This window comes from Dipteris shenzhenensis, chromosome 14 (assembly GCF_047967505.1).
Source record: "Dipteris shenzhenensis isolate YYH24624 ecotype China chromosome 14, Dip_SZ_1.0, whole genome shotgun sequence".
NCBI classification, from domain to species: Eukaryota; Viridiplantae; Streptophyta; class Polypodiopsida; order Gleicheniales; family Dipteridaceae; genus Dipteris; species Dipteris shenzhenensis.
Window position 1 is genome coordinate 13,101,543 of NC_141609.1, and position 17,246 is coordinate 13,118,788.

At 41.2% G+C, this 17,246-nt stretch overlaps 1 pseudogene; it reads right to left on the reverse strand.

Moving 5' to 3' along the window:
- Positions 1–5,826: 5,826 nt before the first annotated feature.
- Positions 5,827–17,246, reverse strand: part of LOC147894212 (uncharacterized) — a 38,519-nt pseudogene continuing 27,099 nt past the window's right edge.

Below are 17,246 nucleotides of genomic sequence, written 5' to 3' on the forward strand. Positions count from 1 at the left end.
GCTTGAGCATTACCTTCACAATCTTCTAGTTCTCTTAAAGGAGCTACAATCTCTTCTAATGGAGTTCTTTCAGGCATCTTCTTTTTCACATCAAAAAACACATGCCCATACTAGGCACAACATGCAATCCCTTACACCTGAGACCGTTAAGTAAGGTGGGATGAATCCATTACCAAATGTACCCGGCGTCTCCACCAAAAGGATGTGACATGAAGTTGGGGGTGATAAACTTCACGCACCTCTTCACTTCCTGCTGCTTTCGAACTGAGTGATAAAGATATTCATCACTAGGAAAGGAACATTAAAAAGAAGCTTTTATACCAAGAGACCATGCCATACTATCCTCCCTTATATGAGAATGAAGATGGTAACATCCCAAGTGATGTTGTACTCAAGCATAGGGAGAAGGAAAGGATCAGTGGAGGCCATAATCTCAACAAGCCGGTCTGCGCCAAAGAGAAGAGCGATACGTTGTTGGAAGAAGATCTTGCAGCTCAACATGAAATGAACTGATATATATCAAGGAGTTTGAAGGGGCTGATTGGGTCGGATGGGAAGGTTCCGAGGAAACTTTGCACCTCCTTCATAGACACCTTTACACTTAGCTCAAAACAAGCTCAAAACACTCTCTAAATTGTCATAAGACATAGAGACCCATAACTTTCAGCAGAGACATCATATAAAATATTCAACCACATATCTAGATGCCCTTAAAATGGGCTTCGCTCTGATATAAGTTTCATAAGAAACAGAGAAGCGATCCTAAAGATATGGGCAATTTACTAGGCAAGGGTAACAACTATCTGAAAAGAAAACAGTCACACATAGAGAGTCATAGATTTTCGGTTCGACATCTTATATAATAACTAAAGACATAGGATGATGCTCCTTAAAAAGAGATTCGGTTGATATAATTTCATTCAAATCGGACCATCGAGCAAAAATTTATGAGCAAAATATTGACAGGGGGTCAAACTGTCATGAAAAACACCAACTCCTTCTACTGGTGCCGACTTGGGAGAATTCTACCTCCATGATTAGACTTAATCAACGATCCAAGTCCCATAGAGGTCACCTAAGAGGGAAAAAAGAGCTCCCTTTGTGACTTGGGAAATAGATAAACCATGTATGTGCAATGAGTGACCGAATAGACAACACTTTTGAGCACTTTGGAAGAGTAAGCAATGGAAAAAGGGAAGAGACACTCAAGAGAGAGAACTTGAAGTGACCTTCATTACCAATAGAGTGAGACTCCACTCTAATGCAACTCAAAATACTATAACCACAAGGGAGAAGAAGAGGTTTCATACATACAAGAGGGAGCGGAAGCTCCAAGACTAGTCATAGAGGGAGAATGAACTAGAGAGAGATGGACTCAAGAGTCTACATAAGAGAATATCTACAAGAGGGAGAGAAGGCTCATGGAAGAGGCTTGAGGAGACTAGAGATATAGCAACATGAGGCCTAATGGTGGAAGAGATGATGAACAAGGGAGAGGAGGGCTCCTTATATAGAGATTTTGTCATCCTCCTTTACCCATTTACAATTGTTGCCTATAGATTCCTTTCCCCATCAATCACATAAGCCCGTATGTCACCATCCACGTCCTTTTTGGCTACTCTTGCCATGTGTCCCATCAAAAGATGCTCAAGACTCTTAAAATATTCAGAAAGTCAAGAGTCCCCCTACATGGAGCCCATAGGGACCCTCTCTTTTCCATATGTCCACATCCTCCTTATTCCACACAGGAATTCTAGAAGGATTCCTCTTGACTCCACACTCCTCCACATGCCTTCCACACGCTTGGCATGTGATCTCTCTTATATTATTGGAACACATGGACATGAGCCAACCTCTTTATATGGCTCACTCTTCCTATTTTCTAAAAACCCCATAATATCCCATACACAAATAACTCTCACCCCATACCAAGGTATTTATAATTCATACACATGGTATTTACAATAATCCATTCCATTCATCCTCTCAATCCCATACAATATCTTAGAAAATAAAAATAAGTGAGAGCCGCTAGGCTATCACTTGATACTCAAACTCTTAAACATAGAAGAAACCAATACCAATGCCAAATAAAAAATATCAAAATTTGGCATCACAATGTCCATTATAAGATAAGAAAAATCTTATGACAACTAATGGCTGTACTTGGGTTGACTTGTGTTGACAAATTTAAGTTTTAGGCCTGATTGTGGCACAAGGACTCTGGGACCAGCCCCTTCCCTTGGTGGCTAGGCTGTGATGCTTGGACCAACATCAAATTATTGGATGCATCCATTGCCCATGATATATGGAAGGTCTACATGAAGACACAATTTCTCTTCACATATTTGATATTCACAAAAAGTCTCCATAATGTAGAGATAATCTATCTAAAATCTCGAAGTGTTAATGCTCACAAGAAACATGTTCTTTTGATACTTGGGATTGATACCGTCAGCTAACTAGTGGAGGGTGTGTCACTTGATACACTCTATGAATGTCCCTGACCTACTAGTCTAAGGACTCTTCCATGACTATGGAAACTTGACCACCCTCCACCGACTGGCTAGAGAGGATTGATACTTTACTTACTTTTTGCTTACAAATATAGATCCACTACATAGGGTAATCAATAGTAACTTGCCGTGGAAGAAAACACTATTATACTTATTTTTTATTCTTTCTAGGGTAGTAGTCTGACCCGATCCATTGTGATGGGCAGACTACTGCCCTCACTTGAATGGTGTGTCAGACCTTCGAGAATGCGATTAGTGGGAAACACACACACACACACACACCTCCCCCTTGGGTACCCTTGATTTCTAGGGGTGTGGCTCATTTTGATAACATTTTTGCTACAACATGGTTTGTATCTAACCCAGATATTGGCAAAAAGGCTCTACATTGATGTGAGAAGAACATGGGGGAGAGTATTTGTAAGCATTGGGAATTGTGCACTTGATTTGTTTCATTTTCATCGCGAAGGAAGAACATTCACACTGTACTTATTTATTCCATTTTTTCCAGTAGTGGCGAAGATGGGATCCACATACCCAATTAGGATTTGATAGATTCATTATTTTGAAGATCTTCTCTTTTGATTGAAGAGAGTATTAGTGCTCAACCCACAATAGCTCAAAATTTGGTGACTTAGTAGCTTCCAGACATGATATTAGACTTAATATAGATATATATAAAGAAAAATACAAAGAGCTATGATTACAAGGATAATTATTAGAGTCCTATAGTTGTGTGATGGGAGCCTTTGTACTAAACCGAGATTTGGTGGATGAACTGAGGAATATTCATTACATCATATCTCTCATGGATATGGGCGGTTCAATGGTTGCACGCATGAATTGCATGGGAGGAGGTACACCCATGAAAACCATACCTAATCTACACGTTTCCTCTACCACAAGTTGGTGATACCAGCTCAAAAAATGGCTAGAAGTGGTGGAAAAATGGGAAAAATTTGGAGGAACCATTGGTACCCCAAGAAGAGCCATTAATGCTAGGGAGATAGTGGGATTTGCTGTGACAAGGGATTTCCCCACTTAGCATTCATGCCAATAACATAAGTGAGGTTATAGACATTTTCATTGGATTATATTGCGGTATTAAAGTATAATGAGCATGGGTTATATATTGGACCTTGGATACCAAAACATCCATGAATGGTAATGGAAAGACCTACCCTGAAGATCATGCCTTCACCTGTTTTGTGACCATATACACTTATCATGGTTTGGTACTAGCAATGGGGAGTGGATTGTATTAAATGGCAAGTATAAAAATATTTGGAAAGAGATCTCATGGACATAATTTAGTACTATTATGGAGGAGACACACTCTTAAGTAAATAGCAATTATGGGACATTTATGTTTTGTCAATATGACAAAGAGATGTCGCTCCAAAACGTTCCCATAAATGAATCCTGTGCAAGATTCGATATAACCCGCTAGCATATCATCTTTAGAAGAAGGAAGTACATCTTCTCCTCATTAATGAGATAAAGAAAACTTGGGGGTCATCATCCACCCTTCACACACACACACACACACACACACACACACACACACACACTCACACACACGCATGCATGCACGCGTGCATGCACACACACACACACACGCACAAACTTACATTGATTTTACACACACGTGTATACACATACCTGCTTACTCTCTCTTTCGTAAAGCTCTTGGAAGAGGTGGAGGGACATGTGGGGGGGGGGGGGAGTAGAAAGAGAGAGAACTGCATCTTCATGAGTTGAGAGAGAGAGAGAGAGAGAGAGAGAGAGAGAGAGAGAGAGAGAGAAAATATTTGTTAGCTCTAGAAGGAGTCATTGAGTGATTCCCACCTTATGGTTTGGGGTGCTATTACAAAAGGAAACTTGTCAACATCCATTCATTTCCCCCAACATGACACCATCCATATAGCATTGTTCACACACAGCTGCCACATTGAGCCATGCTAGAGTTAGTGACATAGATCCATAGTGGATCATACGGAAAAGTGGAAACAATAGTGGGGAGTGGATGTGAAAAAACTTGCCAAACATAGAGACTGAAATAAGAGAGCTAGTATGTCTAAAGGCAATGAAGATGTGATTGAACTCAAGATTGAAGATTGGATGGAGTCCCACCGACATGAAGAGCTTAGAGAATCCTATGTTGGTTTATGTGCAAGAAGACTTCTTGTATGCCACCATTGGCAGAAGAAAAGATGACCTCAAATTCATGATTAAACTCTCATGAGTTTAAGATTCTTAGGCAAATGCAAAATGGGCTAGAAAACAAAGATTGCTCCCACATTATGTACTAGGGAAAATTCCAAGCCTTTTGAAACTATAAAAACGAACATCAAAGTAGAAGACAAATGGAATTTTTTCTAGTTGCCTGGTTTTCAAGTCACATAGAGTTCAATTATATGTTTCATCATCCTCTTCTTGTATGTTTGTGAGCCGGTATCTCTGACAATTGGAATGGTATGCTAGTGCCATTCTTGCACCTAATGCCCGGTCATGTATCAAGGAAATGGTACTAATCCATGTATGATGAACCCAAATTTCCTTCCTCAACATTGAAACTACTCCATCTATGATCAACCAAAACTACATATCGTACTAGCAGAAAATCATATGAGAAAACCAAAGTTATGGATAGCAGCACAAAATGCCCACTATAGGAGCCTCTCCCTTGCCAACATGATAGGAAGGTAGGCCGTATTGTTTTTGCAAGCCATTATACCAGCATGCGAGATCAAGTCATACCAGCATATGCCATGCCCAAATTATCACCGTCATTTACTTATTAATTTAGAGATTAAAAGAGAAGCAAAGAGCAAAGATATATAAAAATCCTGATCATGCACCTGCTATTCAAGTCCACTACATAGATTCTTTTGGAACTATCTTATCATTTGGACTATCATGATCACAGCAAAGAGCAAAGATATAAAAAACCTTCATCATGCAAGTACTATTCAAGGTCACTGCATAGAATTGGTATTCAAGAATACTAAGTGTAGCTACAGCATGTTATCATTTCATGAAGACCTAATCAAGTTATCATTTCATGAAAACCCTATAATAGATTACCAAACAAGATAAATTTGCAACTTAGCTTCAGTGCAACAATAGGCCAGTTAAAATTCTGATCTTCCCAATCTGTTTTTACAAACACCATACTTTAGCTATGCCTACGGTAGGCCAAAAAACAAAAATACGGCCATAATAGAACAATGACTTTCCTTAAAGAACAAACTACACCTGCATACTAGCACAAACATATTGTCAAAATCGTATATCAAGTTTGAACATATTACCTCCTACTCCTTCTCCTCTTTGTATCTTTCTTCAGGCTTTTAATGGCTCTACATAACCACTCATCCAGAAACAAATGAGCATTGTTCCTTGGATGTACTTAGTAGCATACCAATTTCTTAATTTCTCTATTGCCTCATTATCCCTTGGATTGTTGATTATTTTCTTATTATTATGCTTATACATTTTATCTTTGTACAATAAGGAAAGAGCATCCATAATGCTCACTTTTTCTCCTGTCTTCATTTGACATAATACAGGCATGTACTTACCAATGCTAGGTACTTTTAGGATCAAAATCACATCAGGTCCACAATCAATTTCTGGAACTGTATGGAAATAAGTAGCAAATGAGCCATTGCATTCAATGGCATTGATCTAATCAAGCAACCTGTACTTAGGGCATACATCTTGTACAAGACAAGTTACCATGGAATCATCAGACTCTACCAAAAGAGTCTTCTCTTTGTAGACATTTGGCACAATCCCACCAAAACCATTGGGCAACATGTCAGCAGGCACCCTATTTCCAAGCCCCGATGATGCACACAATTCATAATCCTCTCCAATCTTGGAGTCAAAAGCTATAGCACCACGTACAAAAATATTTATGCAAAGTTTTGTGTACCACCTATACATTGTTGACTCTGATATCTTTCCAATGCTGTCACAAAGAATCTATACCTCCCTTTGTAAATGGACCAAATTTTTTCCATGTCCAAATGATGTATATAATCAAGCTTGTTTGCATAGGTTTCTATCTATATCTTGCTGTCAAAACCTTTGAAATCCAACACTTTTGAGTAATGTAACTGTTGCTTTATAGACCTTGATTGGAATGCCACTCTCAGCTCAAGAAGAGTTGCACCAGTATGAGAAACCACTATTGCTTGATTTATTGGACACTTTGATAATTCTATGAGAAGGGGATTTAATATAGAACTTTGTGCCTGTCGTGATCTCACTGATGCAAACCTATTAGAGAGATATTTATTTATTTCTTTGCATTCATCGATGGTAATGAACCCATTCGAGCTCATTTATATTTGCAATTCCTCAACCATCTGCCAAAACATTTTGAACACCTCGCTCCAATGCATTTCTTCACTTCCAAGAACAAACGTATTCATGAGCTCTACAGTTTTTTGCCAAATGTAAAAGGAAGCAATAAGCTAGGCCCCTACACAACAAGATAATGCTGCATCATTAGTAATTGGTTTCTCGGTTCCAAACAAGTTTAGCATATGCTTAGCAACTACCAAGACATCACTAGACCCCTAAAGCCTCCCACTGTTGATTCTACATGACCAGTGAGGATAATATGATTCCTCTCCAATCCCCATTCTAAAATGGATCTGGTCTTTCCAAAACCACTGGCACCCAAAATAACTGCCAAATGTGTCATAGGCTGATCAAAAACTCTACAGGCATGATATTCTGATGCTTCAGGTGGTCTATCCAATGCAATCCACAGTAGACTTGGAGGCGATGCAGATCCAAAAGTGCAAAAATATTCTTTCCCATTAAGATACTACATTTTCCAAGATCCATAGTGAGGTATCTTCTTCAAATCAATAGAGATAGAAACCTATGTGAACAAGTTTGTTGATATACATCATTTGGATGTGGAAAAAATTTGGTCCATTTACAAAGGGAGATACAGATTCTTTGTGATAGCATTAGAAAGATATCAGAGTTAGCAATGTATAGGTGGTACACAATTCTTTGTTGACTTTGCCACATTATTATCTACAAGTACTGGTGCGAATTGCAATTATTTAGAAGTGTCAAAGATGATGTTGTGAAACTCTTCCAACAACGAAATGATCCATGCCTAGTTTCATTTGTGATCGATCTTGATCTTGCAATTTACTTTTGGGGTATGTCCATCTTACACTTTTATGATGTGGCTACACTAAGTCTGGTAGAATATGGTATTGGAAGGTTAATGCTTGAAGATTGTGATGGTTCATCCTTCTTCTATAACATAAGGCTTCCATTTAATGAAGATTATGGATATGCATCTGTGAAAATTGATGAGCCCATCGTGCGTAGCACACTGTTGTGTTTTTTGAAGTCAGATAAATTTGAGTTTGAGAAACATCACATAAATAGATTTGTACGTGGTGCTACAGCTTCTGACTCCAAGATTGGAGAGGATTATGAATTGCATGCATCAACCGAGCTTGGAATGGTAGGGCACCTATTGACATCTTGCCCAATGGTTTTGGTGGGATTGTGCCAAATGTTTACAAAGAGAAGACTCTTTTGGTAGAGTTTAATGATCCCATGGTAACTTGTATCGTACAAGATGTATGCCATGAGTACAGGTTGCTTGATTGGATCAATGCCATTTGCTACTTATTTCCATACAACTCCAAAAAATGACTGTGGACCTGATGTGATTTTGATCCTAAAAGTACCTAGCATTGGTAAGTACATGCCTATATTATGTCAAATGAAGACAAGAGAAAAAGTGAGCAATATGGATGCTCTCTCATTGTTGTGCATAGATAAAATATATAAGCATAATAAGAAGAAAAGAATCAGCAATCCAAGGGATGAGGAGGTAGTAGAGAAATTCAGAAATTGGTATGCTATAGGGTACATCCAGCGTGTAGTAACGACTCCAATGGTAGATTTATGTTCTACCATGAAGAAGCTTAATAGTGGTGAATCCACAATGACATGTCCAAACATGAAGCCTTCCACTTGTTAGACCTCTTCATAGGGTTGTGGATAGGAACAATGCTCATTTGTTTCTGGATGAGTGTTTATATAGAGCCATTGAAAGCTTGAAGAAAGATACAAAGTAGAGAAGGAGCAAGAGGTAATATGTTCAAACTTGATATATGATTTTGACAATATGTTTGTGTTGGTATGCAGGTGTAGTTTTTTTAAAAAGGAAAGGCGTCGTTCTATTATGGCCATATTTTTGTTTTTTGGCCTATTGTAGGCATAGCTGAAGTATGGTGTTTATAGAAAATAGATTGGGAAGATCAGAATTTTAACCAGACCTATTGTTGTAATGAAGCTAAGTTGCAAATGTATGTTGTCTGCTAATAATCTGTTACAAGGTTTTCATCAAATGATAACTTGATTAGGTCTTAATGAAATGATAACATGATGTGGCTACACTTAGTATTCTTGAATACCAATTCTATGTAGTGAACTTGAATAGCAGTTGCATGATGAAGGTTTTTGTATATCTTTGCTCTCTACTGTGAGCATGATTGTCCAGATGATAAGTGAATTAATAAGTAAATGATGGTGAGAATCTTATACCTTTCGTTTACTATGGAGGAGACACAATCTTAAGTAAATAGCAATTATAGGGCATTTATGTTTTCTTAATATGACTTAGAGATGTGGCTCCAGAACGTTCCCATAGACGAATTTTGTGCAAGATTCAATATTGATACTACTGAACACATTAACCCGATGTCATATCATCTTTAGAATGAGGAAGTACATCTTCTCCTCATTAATGAGAAAGAAAATATGGGGGTCATGATCCATCTTTGCACACACACACACACACACACACACACAAATATACATTGATTTTATGCACACGTGTATACAAACCTGCTTATTCTCTCTTTTGCAAAACTCTTGGAAGAGGTGGAGGGACATGCAGGGGGGGGGAGAAAGAGAGAGAACTGCATCTTCATGTGAGTTTCGAAAGAGAGAGAGAGAGAGAAAGATAGAGAGAGAGAGAGAGAGAGAGAGAGAGAGAGAGAGAGAGAGAGAGAGAGAAGAGAGCCTCTTTTCTAGCTCTAGGAGTCATTGAGTGATGCCCATGAAACCGGCCTTCAATAAACAAAAGGGCAGTGATCTTCTTCTACTCAGTCATAAACTTCATAAATGGCCACAATGCAAGCTTTAGTCACTTCAATCACTTAGCACAACTTAGAAACAAGCTTCACCAACAACAAAGGTGAGGCTAGAATGCCCCTGCTCAATGAAAATAGTACATAGTACACCCACAGGCCCCAAATGCCTTGGTGCCCCTTACGATATTTATTTAATGCTTTTGAATGGAAATGCTTTACAACAAGGGTTCAACCCTACACTATTCCTCTTTGCAAATCCTCTACTTGTCTTCAAGGCATCTAATCTAAGTGCACCACTGGAATTCCCACTGGCAAGGCATAGTCAAGCATTCACTTCTGATTTGACACAACTTAGAGGCATTCAGGCATCCAAAGCACTGGCAAACTGAGCTCAAGGTAGCCTCAAGGCTATCACATGCATCCACACTGTCCTTAGGCCTTCCACAAGATCACCCTTGCCTTTGGGTGCTTGCTAGAACTTATAGGAGTCCTGAAAGGACTGCACACAACATGCATGCACTACAAAAAGCTGAAAAGCAAGAAGAATAAGGAAAAACAGAACCTGGAACCAACTTCCCACTGTTTGTGGTAGAGGGGTGAGCTCCTTCCTCGTACCTATCCTCTGTCTAGGCTCCCCGTAGGGTGCAAGTGTCTTCCAGCAATCAGAGAAGAGAGAAATGAAGGTAGAGAGTGGAGGGTGACCAAGAAAGAGCTGTAGAGGAAAGATGGTTCACAGATCTGCCCCAAAATGATTGCATCGGGATCTATGCCTGAGTCCTAAGAGAGGGTGCCAAAAGTAGCAGGGAAAGTTCCTCCTGCAGCCCCACTACTCCAGAATAGCTCCAAAGGCCACCATGTAGCTAGAAACATGTGCACAAAGGTCCAGCATAGCAAAAGACAACCCCGGGCACCTAATGGAGGTAGCTGAACACGTATGTACGAATTTCGTACAGTTGTATGGACAATCGTATAGTTCGTATAAAATTTTTCTAAAAGTTTAGAAATGACTTTTAGCACTTCCTAGAAGTGTGTACTAGTTGGAACAGTGAAAACCGACTTAAAATAGCTTAAAATGGTTGAAAAAGTCTTGAAACAGCTCAAACAGCTCCAAAATTACACAACTGAAAACATCCAACACCTCCGAGAGAGTGAGGGGAGAGAGATGGAAGGTGGGGGAAGGGCATGTATCACATGCATAACAAATGGCACCTCCTCCTTTCCATTTGCCCCTTTATTAAAGTCCTAACCCCCATACCAAGGACAATGTTGGTTGTCCTTGGGCCCAACTTTTAGACCCCTCTTTTAAAGCCTTTGCCTTGCCCCTAAGACCTAGTGGTGCACCTAGACTTTGCCCTTAGGAACTTCTAGGAAGTGTACACTTCCTCTAGCTAGTCCCTCATGGCTAAACCATTACAACACTCAACCATCGTTAACCCTGGGTTAAGCATAGGTTGAGTTACAAAGATACTTTACATCACTTTTCATGTCCTCATGACATACCCTCGTCTTAAAATAGCAAACTACCTAGGCTACTGCTGAAAAAGTACAAATAGGCAGAAATAGCCCATACCAGAATATACATCATCTCTGTAAGGTACAACCTGCAATGATAATATAGGCTAGGAGAGCTCGAGAGTCCATCCATACATCAATGCATCCTCTATGTCAAGTGTCATGAACACCCATCATGGAGACCTCATGGTAGAAATATTGTCAGCAAGTAGCATCTCGGGTGAGACAATCGGTGCCACCAAGCGATGTTGAGATATATGAGTAGTCTAAATCAAGGAAGGGGAGGTGCTACCCTCCTCTTGAGCACCAGGCAATGCTTCAGATCTCTGCTTTGCTGAACCTGTAGGAGCCTGTACCATACTCTTAAGTTCAAGTATATGTGTTTGGCAACTCGCAATCATTTCATTCAAACGCCTCTACAAAATTTGTTGTTTGAATTCATAGAAAGCACCGAGTAGTTTACATTGGTATCAGAGCTTAAGAAGTGGTCCTATACTCTGTGCTTTCTCTTGTTGAGTCTCTCCTTCATTGACTCATCTTGTCATCATGGCAGCCAATGGACTTGACCCTCCTCCTAACCTGCATGAGTTGAGTGCTCTCTTGTCAAACATCACTCAATAGGTTCAAGTGCTAGAAAGCAACCAAGCAAAAACTCATGACATAAGTGTTGACATATCGAGCTCCACTTGTGATATGCCAAGGTGACCGTTGTGCATTTATGTCATCGACTTGTTAGTTGTAGATGCGATTGGTACACTGCCCATGAATAATAGTTGGATGATAGCTATCCTTATGTACTCTAGTTCGTGGCTCAGTTAGTATTCCACCTTAGTTAGTTGAGTTTGGTTTGAGACCCACATATAGGGTTCTTCTATTTCTTTGTACTAGAGTTCTTTTGGCTTTCACAACTAAGAAGAGCAAAACTGTTTTCAGCTTCCACCTTTGTGTGTATTCCCCCATTGTGCATGTGAGAAAGCCGCAAGTGAGACTCCTTCCTTCTCTCCCACTATCTTCACATGGTATCAGAGGCTGGTTCGTGGTAACGAGCTCAAGAAAGCAAACCAAGTTCACAGTGTCCTGGTAAGAGGACCAGTGTTGCTTTCCTTTTTCGAGTTTGGGAGAAAATCTCTGCATGTAGCACAGCCGGAAGTGCAAGAGTGCACTGTCTCATATTGAGATGCCCATCGCAGTGTGGTGAGAGGGCAATATATTTTTCTAATTTGAGGCCATTTTGGGGCCCACCGTTTTGAAGGTGGAAGTTCTTTGCAGGCACTTAGAAAAAGGCCCCGTTTTTGCTGTGCGACCACTGCTCTGCAGGTGGGTGAAAAGTTGCTGTAGAAATTGCATCGTATGCCTATGTACAGAGATATTGGGAGTTGTAGAATCATCCTTGTTGCCTGTTGATGCAAAATCGTCACTAGGAAGTGACTGTGTGGTCAAATACCACTTTTGTTAGTTTTGCAGATCTGTCCGTGTGAGGCAAAAGCTGTGTTTTTTGCAGTGACATAATAGTTTGTAGTGTTCTGTAATGGTGTCTGATTCTCTTTCATAGATTGTCACTGAAAAGCTTGACAAGAACAACTTCCAGGCATGGAAGTTTAGTATGATGAATTTCCTTATGAGAAAAGGCTATTGGGAGTTCATTACAGGAAATGAAGAAGAACCAGTTCTTCCTAATGTTCCCAATCAACAGGAAATGCACGCATTTAAAGGATGGCATGAGAGAGCCAGAAAAGTTATGTACTGGCTTTCTATCAGTATTTCAAATTCTATGATTGTGCATATTCAGGATGCAAGTACGCCAAAGGAGGCATGGGATACTTTGGCAAAAATGTACAACACAAATACGCAAGCTAGGAAAATGTAGCTCAAGCAGGAGTTGCACAATGTGCAGAGAGAAAATATGAGCATCAATGACTACCTCATGAAGGTGAAGAAAATTGCAGATGCACTTGCTTCCATTGGGTCGCCAGTGGAAGATGATGATCTAGTTTCTATGACCTTGAATGGTCTAGAAAAGGATTATGCACAGTTCCGGACATCCATTGCCGTCCGTGAAAAATGTCCTGATTTTGAGGAGTTGTTTGCTCTTCTAATTTCTAAAGAGCAGAGGAATGGTGGTGCATCTTCTTCAGGAGGAACTTCTTAAGATACTGTGTTCTACTCAAATACTGGAAGAGGTAGAGGTAGAGGTAGAGGAGGCCGATCTGGAGGCCATGGTAGAAATCAAAATATGCAGCAAACTCAAGAAAACTAGTCCTCTGGAGGAGGACGTGGTAACTCTAGAGGCAGGGGGAGCCAAAGAGGTCGTGGTGGATGGTAGAGAGGTCAAAATGCAAATAGCAATGTTGAATGCTACTACTGTGGTAAAATGGGTCATATGGCTAAAGATTGCGACAAAAAGTAGAATAACATCATGAATGGAAAATTGTAGCAAGGAAATTATGCATCTTCTAGTAGATAGGGTGATGACAGAAATGAGCATTTGTTTATAATGCAGCACATGACCAATTCTGTGACAAGTGTAAAAGAAAGCAATGATGTGTGGTATCTTGACTCAGGTGCATCAAACCACATGACAGGTCATGCAGAATGGATGCAGGATGCAAGGAAACTGGAAAGACTAGGATTTGTGGAGACTGGTGATGATATTGCACATCCTATTGTGCAGATTGGTAAAATTCCTTTGTCTATGTAAGATGGGAAAAAGAAATACCTGTCTGATGTATTTCATGTCCCGAATATCACCAAGAACCTGGTTTTTGTTGGTCAAATGGCTGAGCAGGGCTTGCACGTCAGATTTAATCCTCATGGATGCTTTGTTGAGGATATGAAAAATAACGGTCGCTTGATAGCAAAAGGAAAGAAGGGCAAGATGTTTACATTGGATGCAGACATGCTTGAATTGAGTGCAGCAATGTTTGCACATGGGACCGGTGTAGTTGCGGATATTGATATATGGCATAAACGCATTGCCCAAAATATTATTGCAGGATTGCCTAAATTCAAGGTTGCAAGAATGCATAATTATAAGGTATGTGAATCCTGTCAATTTGGAAAACAGGCAAGGAAACCATTTCCTAGACATGTTCAAGAGAGTAAGAAGCTATTGGAATTAATCCACTCTGATGTGTGGACTACTAAAGTTGCATCTATTCGAGGCTGTCATTATTTTGTCACTTTTATTGATGACTACAGTAGAAAAGTTTGGGTGTATTTTATGAAAAATAAAAGTGAAGTGTTTGGGCATTTCAAAGCTTTTAAAGCTATGGTTGAAAAAGAAACAGGCCTGCAAATAAACTGCTTAAGGTCAGATGGAGGGGGAGAGTACCTCTCAAATGAGTTTGCAAGGTTCCTGTAGGAGCATGGCATAAAGCAACAATATTCATGCAGTCATACCCCACAACAAAATGGACTTGCAGAAAGGAAAAACATGCATACTGGAGAGGTATCTCGGGCCATGCTAAATGAAAAAGACCTACCAGATTATTATTGGGCTGAAGCAATTGCTACAGTAGTTTACATAATCAACAGGACTCCCACTGCAGCAATACATGGCATGATGCTAGAGGAGATGTATACTGGTAGGAAACCAGATATTTCTCATTTGAAAATTTTTGGTTGCATTGCCTATGTTCATGTGCCAGATGAGTTGAGGTCCAAGCTAGATCCAAAAGCTGAGAAGTGCATCTTTATTGGTTATTCTCTGTAGCAGAAAGGGTATAGATGCTATAACCCTTCTACTTGTAAGTTTACAGTGAGCAAAGATGTTGTTTTTGATGAGATGAGCAGCTGGTATAAACCAGTAAATATGATTGATGATGTAGATGCACAAAATGGTAATGCTGCACAGATCTAAAAGTGCGGGCTGCTTTCTTTGAAGGAGGCTGGCTGGCTGACTTTTGCTCGTTTGGCGTGTCCTTTGCTATCTCCTTACCCTTTTGTTCCTTGGAAGAGGTTCCCTGGGTCTTCCACTTGTTGTTGCTGCCGTTCCGCTTATTGGAGAAAGACTGTTTCTTCTCCACCTTCAAGGCAATGTTCATGGTGTCTTCAAGAGAAGTAGGAGTGGCAATGTCCACCTCATGCTAAATGACATATCGTAGGCCAGCAAAGAAGTTCCTTTGTTGCTCTTTTTCATCCTTCCTACTGAATGCTTGAACTTTTAACAAAGTATCCCAAAAATGATCAACATACTCACTGACTTTCTCTTCTTGGCATTGGCGGAGGATATCCCACTGCACCATTGTATCTCTCTTAAACTCCTTAGGTAGGAAGTGCCTCATCAAGTTTTTCTTGAAGCACTTCTAGGTGTGGGCTTGCTATCCAGTGTTGACCATAGCTGCCTACCAGAGAGAAGCACGATCTTGCATGTGCAGGATAGCAAACCGGATCTTTGCCTTGTCTTCGTACTCGTCCCCCTCAAACAAATACTCAAGGTCTCGGATCGAGGCCAGCAAGACCTCGAGCTTGTTGTCCTCTCCCTTGTACTTGGTAAACTTGAAGAGCTTATCTCCAAGAGGTACCTTATGCTTTTCATACCTTCATCTCCGTGGATGTCTCGAAGGAGATGGTGGACTCCGATGACGCCGTCTACCTCGAGGAGGGGAAGAAGAGGATGATCTTCCCTCCTTGTTGGAGTTGGTGTTGTCCGCACGGCCTCTTCCTTGGGATTGGGGCCTTATTGTGAAGATAGTGGGAGAGAAGGAAGGAGTCTCACTTGCGGCTTTCTGTTAGGGGCAAAAGCAGCAACAGTAAAGAGGAGCTAGGGGGGGAGTCCTTAGATCATTAGTCCTTAGATTATTATTAATACGTTGTATCTAGTTTATTAATGAGATATGAAAAGACGGAAGTTCTAGGGGCAGGCGGAGAACTGAATAGGCACGGCAACCGTGAAGGAGTTATGTGTGCCGGTTAGATAAGAGAGAAGAGAGCGATCATTCAGAGAGATCAATTGAGGCTCATTGATGAGGATCGGAGCAAGGATCAGTGCTATGTATCAGAGAGTACGGTGTTGTACTGCTCGGAGAAATGTTATACAGAGATTCTATTGCATCTGCCTTATTGTTTTATCATGAATGATTCTATCGATCACTGTTCTACTCTATGAATTTTCATACGCAGTTCTGAAGTACGATTACGCATGTAAATCTGTCGCAGTAGTGCGTTTCGAGTTAGTCTTCAGAGTAGAGAGGGCTAACACTTTGGCGACCACGGAAGATTTCCATGTTCGTCGCGGTGGATTCCCCCGGAGAGGTTGGATGCTCCCCATCTGTAACACTCTGATTCCTCGGTGCGAGGCCTAGCGTATGAATGACGCTGGGAGTGAGCCAGGGGGAACATCGCGCTCTCCGGAACGGCCTCGGGAGCCTGCAACTCCAGTATCGGCACGTACAACCCACGAGGAACGGCATGACAGATATGTGGCTCAACGTGATCTTCTCTTCGGCTTCTTCACGGATAGTGAGAGTAGTAGCCGCTCTGACACACCTCCGCTGATCCCAGGAGAGGAAGGTCCAGTCGTTTCCGGTGTTCAGGAGGAAGGCGAATCCTCCGGACGCAGTAGCCCGTTCGATTTAACAGGTACTCCTCCGGAAGACGAAGCGTCACCGTTGCGGAATTCCCCACCACCGAGTCCCAGGAGACGGGAGGGTGGTGTGCCTGCAGGAAGCGGAGCCCCAGGTCCGTCACCAGATCCCGGTAGGGGAGGTGGAGGCGGTGGAGGCGGAGGCGGAGGCGGGGGTGGAGTTCCGGCGGTAAGCAGCGCGGCTATTCCACCACTGGTATCCAGGATGACGGTGAAGTACCCCAAGTTTTCGGGACGGGACAAGGAGGATGCGGATGCACATATACTGTCATTTGAGATGGCATGGATGGTGAATACGGCTCCACCAGTGCAGGCGACAGATCTTATGAAGATGGCGACTTTCATCCCGACACTGCAGAAGCAGGCGGCAGTATGGATCGCGCAATATGGAGCTACCCATTTTGCCACGTTTGATCTACTGCGGGATGCCTTTTTGCTCCGGTTTCGGGAGGACAAGACCCGTGTTCATGTCCTGGCCAAACTGGG